At 44.1% G+C, this 11,372-nt stretch overlaps 1 protein-coding gene across 4 annotated transcripts in view; it reads right to left on the reverse strand.

Annotated features, from left to right (window-relative positions):
* LIN28B (lin-28 homolog B) overlaps positions 1 to 9,699 on the reverse strand; it is a 91,514-nt gene extending 81,815 nt beyond the window's left edge. For all 4 annotated transcript variants that reach the window (XM_015858705.2, XM_015858703.2, XM_032443921.1 and 1 more), the window contains exon 1: positions 9,445 to 9,699. The gene's annotated coding sequence lies outside the window, so the exon portion shown is untranslated. The remainder of the gene's footprint in view (positions 1 to 9,444) is intronic.
* Between the last annotated feature and the right edge of the window lie 1,673 nt (positions 9,700 to 11,372).

An 11,372-nucleotide genomic window follows, 5' to 3' on the forward strand; every position in this document is an offset into this window, starting at 1 on the left:
CTGTGTTAATTGATTGGAAACCGTGCTACTCATAAATGATTGTACTGATACCTCTTTGCCTTCATTATGTTTATGATGCAGTAAGAAAAAAAAATAAAAAATATCAATACATGGAGTCATAGTCTTCACTACGACAATAGTAGGGTGCAGGACAGGAGGAGTGTTCACTCACGATCTCACTGAATTTGAGCTGTGCGGTAAAGATGTGCACTATAAACAGTAGTATGCATGTCATTACATATACCGTGTATTTGCCAAGCAGTAGAGGGTGAGATACAGGCATTGACACGCCGCGGTAACATGTTATTGCTTATGTCGGTAATGCGCCGAAAATCCAAATAAACGTAGCAAGATACAGATAAGGGTGGTGGGCTTGACTATACCGGTTGAGCGTGCGTAGGGAGGCGACTGAGAGAGCGTAGCTGTGGCTCACACACGACGGCAATGTGAATTTAAAACAATACAAATAACCGCACCATTTCTCATATCTAGCCGAGGGGTGAGACAAGCTGGGGAAAATACCAACATGCGATACAATTTTTATCTATAATCAGCTGATAATCCATTTCTTATGTATTAAAAACATAAAAAAAGGAGAAGGAATACTGCAGAGAAGAACACAACTACAAGAAGAAAGATTGTATGCAAGGGGTTTTGAGCTTGTTTTGGGCATTGTGCGAAATTTTTTGAAAATTTATAGTAAAGGTTTTGTTGTTTTGATGATAGATGCTGAAAGATTTTTCGAATCGCCTGTTCTACAGAAATAAGCAGATTGTGTTGTTTATGCGTCAATTTATTGAGGATTACAGTCTAAAGGAAAAGGCCTATGGATATAATGTTTTGGAATATGGACAGGACTTTGGCCTGTTTCTCCCACCCGTTCCACTGACAGATTTGTGGCGGGGTGGGGTCAAGTGAATATGCTGTATTTCACGGATGGCCATGTGGGTTCCAGATGATATCTTCACCAGGTCTCAATCTGAAGGCAGAATGAATGCATCCTAGGTGGAAGGCTTGGTATAGTAATGTAATTGTGTGGTTGTGTACGTTAGGGTGCATTGCTTGTGTAACTTGTGCTGATATTATAAGGGAGTGAATATTGTTAATAGGTCTGACATAGTCGTCGTGGACATCAGTCGATCCGCGACCCCCACTAAGAAGGGAAATGAGTTATTAAGAATGCATTTCAGTGGGTTGTTCAGGCTGGAACCCTTAGCCGGCCACAGCTCATTACCTATTTCGGAAGAGATAAAGTCAGGAATTGGGAATTGCACTGACCAGATGTGATTGGTGGGTGGAGTTCAGCGACACTCGGGCATGAGATTCAGAAAGCAAATTGCGCAACATGTGGCACTGAGGAAAATTATGATTTAAGCAGGGAGAGTATGCTGAAAGGATGGACTAGAATGATCTTCTATAGGTTTTTCAACCTTTGTAATTTCTCCCCCCCCCCCGTCAAAAGGAGGCCAATTTTAACAAGCAAAATATGAAAATACCCCCTACCCAAAAACCGGTCTCCTCTTTTGGAAAGGTGTGCCACTGTGCATTCCACACCAGCCCCCAACGTGATGTTGTGATGTCTTGATTTTCGTGTATTTAACAATGCAAGTCTCAAGATATGAAGTATATAAAAATTAGCAATAGGATGTGTGTGTGCTGTGCTTTCGTATTTTAAATAATGGAGTATTGGCTACGTGTTGTTAGTTATAAGCAGGTTTAGTCTATATCACACACAAGTGACTAAGATTCATAACCCCAGGGAATAGTCTCACCCCTTGTAGTCTTACAGTTACTGTCTCTGTTTATGCTGTTATATAGCATATTCAAATTAGCTTTTCTTAATTTGCAAAGACAAACCTGGGGAAAGGATCCAAGTCAAAGGAGTGGGCGCGGGGCTGGGATGCATGAGAAGCGGGCATACGGCTGGCTTACTATCCAGATTTATTAGGGATCTAGAAATATACATGCTCGATTTATAGAACAAAAGTGCACGTGGGATAGAGACTAGAGTGTGGATGCCGTATATAATGCGTGATTTTCCAGAGCAAAGGTGTGTCAGCTTGGGTCGTAATATCGACGGAGGTGGGGGCATTTGCGGAGTATGGTGTACAACTGGAAGAAATCCTTAGACCGCTGAATGCAGGAGAGAATATGTGGATGGGTGAGAGAGGAGACGATGTGCACCTTGAAGCAGGGGACGGCCCTGCTGCAGTAGCCGTGTAGCAGGTCGCACGCGCCAACACATGGCTTGCTGTTATGCAAGGAGTACAATAAGTATTAATCCGCATTAGTGATACTTAAGTACATTTGTACCTCTAAAAATTGGATTCGTATTTGGAATGCGGTATCTCCATTAAATTGTGGACCGCGCATCATTACAATCAAATTAATTAATAGCACGGAAATAACTCAGTTGCTGAGCGATGTTATGAGCAGTCTAAAAGATTTATTGGCAACAAATTGTTAAGTGGATTAAAATCAATATATATAGAGTATATGAAAAATTTGAAACTTTCCTGATCAGTTACATGAATTTTAACACATGGACCTCATTGGATTTTACTCTTCAGGTTTGCAGAAATTAGGTCTCTGCCAGTGTAAAGCATGTTGTTCTTTAGTTGGATTTTAATAGTAATGTTTGTTATGTGTGTCTGCTCAATTTGAAACATCCTGTACCCCCTTCCTGTCTCATTTTTTTAGACAAGTGAGATTGTCAATCGACGGCCTTGATTGAGTGTATAGATAGTTATGGATATAGTTAAATATTAAGTAGGTGGTTGCTTATTTATAGGCAGTATATGTAAGAAGAATATCGTACAGACGTCAGTCATGGATCCAAGATGAAGAATAAGTTTGACACGAAAGCAGCTATTAGAAGCGGATAACTAACATGAAACATGACTGAAACAACAGGATGAACAGCTGAGGGTATCTGCTTGTTTTAATTATTGTAGTTAATCTGTCGTGTAAATCAAACCCTTTAATTGGTAAAATCCTAAAGAAACACGGGGGAAATGCCCCTCCGACGAAAAGAGTTAGTGTTTTTTACAGCTAGCTTGAGATACGGGTCGTAAAGCACTTGTCGCACGTTCCCAAAATCATCAGCTCTATTGCACTGCTTAGGCTCATGTGCGCGGTATGAACCAGCCCCACCTCCCCCCCCCCTGAGATTGCTTGAAGAAAACTAACCTTGGTTTTGTGAACTCGGAAAGCGGTAGTAACCTTTCGGCGAGTATGATAACAACAAGCTGCAAGTATACTCGGGAGATGGTACTGTGCTAATTGGGAACCAATGATGAGCTCCACTTTTGCAATATGTATGAGCTAATTATCCGTATTATAAAGGTACACGCAGCCAAGGAATAAACGAGAATAGCTGATCATATGTCAATGACAGGTGTGGTCGTCTGCTTTTCTCCCGCCGTTTTGCAACAGGTTTTGTTTAAAAAAGCCTCTTTGCTAAGCAGTGTTTTGATTTCACATCATAAACCCATTAGCATGGGGAAGTTTGCTGCCTGAGAGATCCAGAAATGTAATTTCCTCAGATGAAAGTAAAGCTGACATAAATAGTTACTCCATTAAATAAGTTATGTGGCTTCCTCGACAAATAAGTCAAAAATGAAACAGCAGAGGCTAACCCTGCTTCTTTCACAGGCAGGGGCAGCAAGGGGACTGATTTCTCCTAGAGTGTAAAGCCACAGGTATTTTTTTCCACTACCTGGAGTGAGGGGAGGAGAAAACTCACCAATACTTCATGCTGTAACAAACGAGGAGCAAGGGGAAAAAGTGCAGCATTAAGGGAGCTCTTTAGTAGAGTTCATCAGCAGTGAAGGCTTAAATGGATGAATGCTACAACAGACACCAAAATTTAAAACCTCTATATACAGAGGTTTTAAATATTGTAAGATATATATATTGTCTATATTTTTAACCAATCAAAAAATAACTGTTATCTTTTGCATACAGTTACTGGCTGAAGCACTGCACTCACAGTACTTTGGCTTAAGAAATCATGAACAATCAACTTGTTTTAAGAATATTCACCTGTGTTCTTGAACGTGTGGTTCTAAATAATGGATATGATCCTGAGGTGTTCTCATTGTTTGAACTCTTCTTCTGTATTCGTTTCGTTATGTAAAATAGAATTAAATGCACAACAAAAGACTCCTGAAGATGGATGCTCAGGTGACAGTATCCCTATGGAATTACAGGGGTAAAAAATATATGTGGATGTTCTCATAATTCAATTTAGTCTAGGCAAAAAATTATTGAAAATATTAGCAAGAGAGTGCATGTGAGAAGTCCAAGCATCAATGCTGAAATACTCCATTAAATTCATTAAAAAACAGCTAAGAAAAAACCAGTTTTTATTCATCGAGTCCTATTTTGTAACTGATGTGATGTAGAATAGTTACAGTTTGAATAGGATACAAGTTTCTCTTTAAGATGAAATACTACTGTTACATTAATATGGACAGCATTTTTGCATTAAAATGTTGAGGATTCATCTAACTTAGAGCTTTAATAATACGCACTGAAGAAACGTCCTGAACAATATTGTTTTTATTTACAAACAGGCATTAGATAACCCCAGTTCTTAAGACTATTTCATCAATATAATCCGTAATTTCATGCGGTCTGTACTTAGTTGTACAAAGGTTAAGCAGCCGAATAGTAATTACTTAATAGAAACCAATGAAAAACAAGTATGTTACAGCTCATGTTTTACAAGATTCAAAGACAAGCTCTTCAAAATACACAATTAAGAGAAGTGCAACTAATATCTCTCCTACTGCTGCTTTTCCTGTTTCATTTTTGTTGGCAGCACTTCAGTCTCCACTTACAGTTACCACGGGCATTTCACAATAGCCACAAATTCACTTACTACAGGTTCTGTATGCTCCTAAGCAAACGAAATCACGAGAAACAACCTTTATTCTGGTGGTATTTGCTTTCAGACTGATTTTTTTTTTAAACCATCATTACTTTCAAACTAATTCCGTTTATGGAAAAATAAAACTCACTGCCTTTAAAAGACACAATCCTAAAGCCATTGGTACATCAGCATATTCTTCAGATACTTATTTTTGTGTCTGCACTTATTTTTGTGTCTGAAAAGCCACATTAACTTGTAACTTCACAGCTAGAGAATAACGTTTCTCTGCAAACAAAACAATATAAATGAAGCCCTGCAGAGAGATATTTCAAAGCCAAAGGAAGAAAGATGTAGTGTGCACCTACAAAGGGAAGAAGGCAAATTAAATACTTGAGTTTTTAGTTAAAGGAAATTTTTTCCTTTCCCATTCTTCGAGGTTACACCAAACTGAATGTGTATCATACACATTTGGTGTGAAAACATCACAGTTGTAACCCGGAATTCTGTGTGCTTTTTCTCAATGTAAAACCATTATTTAACCAATTTGAGAAGTAGTAAATTGCATAATTTATAATCTGCACTTAGTACAAAAATGCTCTCACTAACTAATAGCTTAACACCAGCCCATTGAAAACAACAGCGCTACAATGACTTGTGTTATAAAAAAAGATTCCACAGACTTTGGATTTGTTTGGTTTTGTATAATAACTTTAGCATGGTTTGCTCAAACCACCTCTCTGAGATGCTCTATGTTATGCTGATAATTGTTCTTATGGAATTTACTCTGAATTTATGACATCCTTTCGCTTGCAGGTATTTTTGTTTTATTTCTCCATGCCAGTAAGCTATAAAAGAGATCATTTTTTCTTTGGTTTGCTGAGTTAATACTTGAGAATGTTTATAGTTTTTGACAGAGATTTTCCTGACATTAGTATTGCAAAGCACAGCGAGCAAATACTGCTGTGAACACTGAGATTCAGCAAGGAATGAAGCAGAGGTTCCACAAGGAAAACAGCAGCTCACTCATTTCAAGCAGCAGTATTAATTCCTCCCAAAAGCACAGATTGCACAGGGGGGCTACAGCATTTTTCTGACTGTAACTGGAAGGAACAGTAGCTGTACATGTCCAGCCTTCTGACTCACTGTTTAAAACCAAGCAAATACAGCAACACAGTGGCCACTGTTTATACATTTTAGTGCAGCCAGCTCATAAATTCAAAGCTACACAGGAGTGTTAGTGATACATAACAAAAAAGTCATGATCTCTTTAAAAATCAGTGCACACATCGAACAGGTGCAGGAGACACAGCGCCAAGAAAACAAGAAAGGTGCGATGGGATACAAAAATACCAGGGAGGATACAAAATTGAACAGTGTGGGATACAAAAATACCAGGGAGGATACAAAATTGAACAGTGTAATTTGTGGGCACCTGTTGCAATACTGCACGTGGTGTGATCCAATGTCACCTGCATAACATTTATTAAATGATTTAATGTATATGTGGTGTTAATAAACAAAGTACTGAAACAATCCCTTCAAACAGAACTCGGACTTAATTAAAGAATACAACAGCGCATACAGCAAAATGATAAGCACATTTACGTTGGAGTTAAATGAACAGTTTCCAGGTCTATGTAATTATTGCCCACTGACATGCAAAATGCTGCAGAGCACAAGCTGGACTTCTGGGAAGTACAAGTAAAGTACAAGTACCTGCAGCTTAACCCCATTGAAATCACAGCACGTATCCAAGGGATAGAGACTTTTTTCACTGAGATTACTGGAAGTGGCTATTTCTGTTCTCGGTCTTCATGCATAAATTGTAAATATAGACAACAAATTATGAAATGTTAAACATCTAAAGCTGTTTATTACTAGTCAAACCTGTACCTGCATCAGCAGCAGTAGCACGTATGTAATACTAAACCACATTAAGGAAAGGAGGGAACTGTGCATATCTACACCGAGTTCTCCGTTAAAATTGACTAGTTAATATCACAGCCCCGGCTTTTCTGTATAATTAAGCTTTTGTTCAACCATGAAAAAACCAGAAACCGACTGCTTGAAAATGAGCTGTGTGACCTCTGTCCTGGTTTGTCACCTTTGACCTTTAATTCGAAGACCTTGCATATCAATTGGCTCTATTTTTAGAAGCCCAACGCTAAGAAAGCTGCGTAGTTTTTCAATTCCTATCCTCCCATACGCGATCTTGCTGGTTGTTTTCCTTTTTGTAACACCTCTGCATCAAGCCACGGTGGCAGATTTGTTTGCTTTTTATAACACAGCTGCATTGGGAACACCCAGCATGCAATGACAGCGAATGAACACTTGTCTGTGTGCTGAAAAAAATAAACTCAACAGAAAACCTTGCTTTTATTTTTTTTCCTTCCCTTGAGATGCCTAAACACAATAAAGGGAATTAAATAAAATAATATTATGGGTTGCACGCCATTCTAAGCGCAATGTCTCTTTTTACAGAGAGAAAGGGAAGCCCCTCGTGTTTGTTTGTGCTGCTGCTGCTATTTCACTCCCATCACTACGTGCTGCTTTGCTATCAGCTTTCAGAACGTCCTCTCATAAACCAAACGTGCGGTTACAAACATCACGCTCCCGCCCGATGGCCAGCTTCAGCTCCACTTCCATTTCGTGTAGGTAACGTTACACTTCATAAGTTGGCTACACAAAAACCTCTCCTACAGGAAGGAATCGTTTTCCTAACAAGAAAAGCTCGGCGGATCGATCTCAGCACCATCACTCCACACGGCGGTACCCTCCAACAGGGCTGCCGGCGGTGCGGCGTTCAGCACTGCGGCCAGCGACAGCCGGCAGCTCGCAGCGCGGCCACCGAGCGCCGCCCGCCCGCAGCACCGGGACCCTTTATAGACGCTGAACAAACGCGGCTCTACCAACAGCTGAACCCAGGTCCCCTCCGTCCCCTAGGCCCCAGCTCTCGCTGTCCTACTACCGCCCGAGCCGCCGAGCCGCAGCTGCAGGCTGTTACCTGCAGCATTTGTTTCACTACCACAAAGGCAATCCTGCTGTATTAATTATTAAGGTAATAATTTAATTCGCTATCGATTATTACTGCCTTGTACTAAGGGGACAGCACTCTCTGAAGCACAGGGACTTAGCTGCACATCTTATCAGTTGTTTTCCAAACAAGCTTTGCAGCTCTGCCTGCTCCCAAGTTGGCTTTTGAAGTATGTTTTAAAAACAAGTGACCGCTGCACCTCTGGGTGGTGCATGGACCCAACATGCAATACTGCATTTTCACCTGGTATTATATCCTAATGTTGCTGAAATTATGCGCAATTACATTGAAATTCACTACAACCAAACTTAACTATAATTATTATCCTAACAACCAATGCTACGCTCACAGCAGGATGTCTTTTTTGTTCTCGTGAGCATTCACAGTGCTTGCATGCAAGAGGTGAAATGCCAAAGCAGGCTATGGGGTGGAGAAACCCAACCCCAACATATGGCCTATAGGAAAAGGGAAGCAGAATGTGTGTGTGAGAGAGAGCAGTGAGCCATCTGTACTGAGACGGGCACACAGCACTGCCGTGCCCTCCCTGCTGCTCACAGAGCACTGGACGCCATGTGCTCACACCTACACACAAGCTAAGGGATATCACGAACGTAGCACATCTCAGGGCAATGTGTTCATCAGATTACAATGGGTAATTCCCTCACGTTAGGGCAGAAAGAGATTTAACACGAAGCCGGAGTTCTCAGCTTCATAGCCACAAATGAATCGTATTCTTTCCCAACACGTCCGTGTCATCATTTGTAATACCTTGGACAAAACACCTACACGTGCTGCAGCTGAGATGGGCGCTTATGTTTTCAATTATCCCACTATTTACCTGACTTCGCATCATTTACCACAGCACAACCGCTGTACCCGAACACGGCTGCACGCCGAAACAAGAGCAGACAGGGCAAGTCAACGCCGACCCAGCAGCAGCCGCCTCGCCCCCACGCCATCGCTGAGCGCAGACTGGGAGGAGCGGGCGGCCCGGAGTCGCTTTATTCGTTCCCATCGGGACCGTCACCTGCCGAACCCGCCGCCCTCCCTTCGCCCCCCACTCTTCCCCCGCAGCCGCCCGACTTGCGGTGGGAGCCATTCAAGATGGCGGCCCCTCCGCCGCCCGCACTCCCGGCCCCGCACGGCGCACGCCGCTCCCCGCTCGGCCTCCCGCCCCGCATCCCTCGGCAGGGCCGCCCCCTGGCGTCGTGCGGCCGCAGCGCCCCAACGGGCCCGGCCGCCCCCCGTCGGCGGTGGCCGTTCCCGATTCCCGGCGGGCGGCTCCGCCACACCCCGCCCCGCCCGGCACCGAGCCGAAAAGCAGCTGCCGGCTCCGGTCCGAGCGGCGGCGGCACGAAGGCGAAGGGATAAAAAGGTGTGAACCCGGAAGTACACCCGCCCCGCACCGACCGCTCCGCCGCGCAACTTTTCCTCCGGCCGCCGCTGCGCTCCATGCCCGGGTACCGCGGCGCCGGGAGGGCGAGAGCCGGCGGCCGCGCAGCTCCGCGGAGGAGAGGTGAAGGAGCTGGCTTACCTCCCGCGCGCCATGGTGGCCGGGCTGAGCGGGGCTGCCGTGCCGCGGAGGGGAGGCGAGAGCCAGGCACGGAGCCCGCCGGACGGGCACCGCGAGGGGGGCTTCGCCTTGCCGACCGCCGGGAGGACGCGGCGGAGAAGGAGCGGCCGGTTGGGTGGGCGAGCGGGCGGGCGGCGGGCAGACGCGGCCACAACGCTGTCTCACGCCGCAGCCGCCGCCGCGCACCTGCCCGCTGCCCGCCGCCCTCCTACGGGCGGGAGCCCGGCGGCTGCGCGCGGGGGCGCTCGAGGGCAGCGCGAACCGCGGGCGGGGCGGGGCGGCGGCATCCGCGCCCCACAGAGCAGCCTGAGGCCGCGACCCGGCCCTGGGGCGGGATGGGGGGTTGTAGGTCTGCTATTCTGGAGTGTCATTAGGTGTTGGGCTGCCTTCGTTGGTCGTCATTTCCCATAGTTGGATTTTCCTTTGTAGGTTTCATTTGTGAGGCTCCAGGCGGAGTTTTTCAGCACAATCTGGGATCCTGTCGTAGCTCGGCCAGTGTGCGCATCTTTTAATTTCCTTTTCATAAAGAATGTGTCACACGGAGCACAGCCTTAGCTGGTGTAAAACCACTCTCAGTGTTCTTGGCTGGAAAATGTCTTGTGTGAGCAAAGGAATATTTGGGGGAGGATGCTGTGTATGAGTCCCTGTGTGTTACAGCTCTGGTTAGTTTTCATTAAGTTGCAAATTAGGAACCATTTCTTCTCAGAGGCAGTGGCACCGGCTGCTGAGGGTGCTGGTGGAGTCACCATCCCTGGAGGTGTTCAAGGAACATGTCGATGTGGCACTGAGGGATGTGGTTAGTAGACGCGGTGGGGATAGGTTGGTTGGTATAGGTGATTTTAGAGGTCTTTTCCAACCTGAAATATTCTGTGATTACATATGCTGTTTGTGTTGGGCTGCTATACATGATAGCCCATGGAAATGTACATGGAATATATCATTTTCCTAGTGAGATTAACTAAAGCCTTTTCACTTTAGTTAAAAGAAAAAAAAGAGCCCTGATTCTCAATAAATGGTGCAGTTTTCCTTTTTTTTAATGGTGTGTCTATTTGTGGGAATTATTTGTTGAACATTTAAAAACAAGGAACTGATATGGGGAGGAAGTTTCTGGTTCCAAGTAACACCTTTCTTGTCACCTTCTGGAGACTGGTCCAAGCCCAGAGATGTTAGACTGAGAAGGGCTGCTCCTGTTCCATTCCCATCACTGCTCACAGCAAAGTGTTTGTGTACTCCATTATCCTGAAGAGAGACTTTGGCTTTCTCCGTTTTGCATCCAGTTTCTCATCCTTCCATGTCTATCCATCTTTGTGTTGTTTTGGTCAAACTATTTTCTGTTCTGACAATATTGTCTCTAAGTTTCCAGCCCCTCCATTAGTCATACTTTTTTTTGCCAGCTTAGTTACAGTCTGAGATTGTTCATAGTTCAGCCTACAATATTTTATGAAATGTTATTTCTTGTAGGCGAGAGTCTTTTAGTCAGGTAGTGCTCAAATTGCCCCAAACTTTCCAATTAATTATATTTTCAACAAGATAGCTCTTTGGTTTTAGATTCTCCATGCCTTCCATTGTAGGCTCTTTACATTTATCTGCAGTCATTTACAGGGGGAAGATTTAAAAGATAACAATGCTGAGGGACTTTCTGAACAGCTACGATCTACAAGGATTTGGCCATAGCATAGAACACCCAAATTACTTTCAACACTTGGTTTTGAAATGAATGTTCTTAGTTCTCACGCTCCCCCTCCTCATGCTCCAGCTAGAGCTACAGAACCACAGAGAAAGCTTTTCATGTTTTTAGCTGCCACTTTCCCAGACAGGTCCTTGTGCTGAAGCTGAACGAGGGATTTCTCTGCTTTATCCTTTTAGTGACCCTTACTGCTAACTCCCTG

This window comes from Coturnix japonica, chromosome 3, assembly GCF_001577835.2.
Source record: "Coturnix japonica isolate 7356 chromosome 3, Coturnix japonica 2.1, whole genome shotgun sequence".
Classification (NCBI taxonomy): domain Eukaryota; kingdom Metazoa; phylum Chordata; class Aves; order Galliformes; family Phasianidae; genus Coturnix; species Coturnix japonica.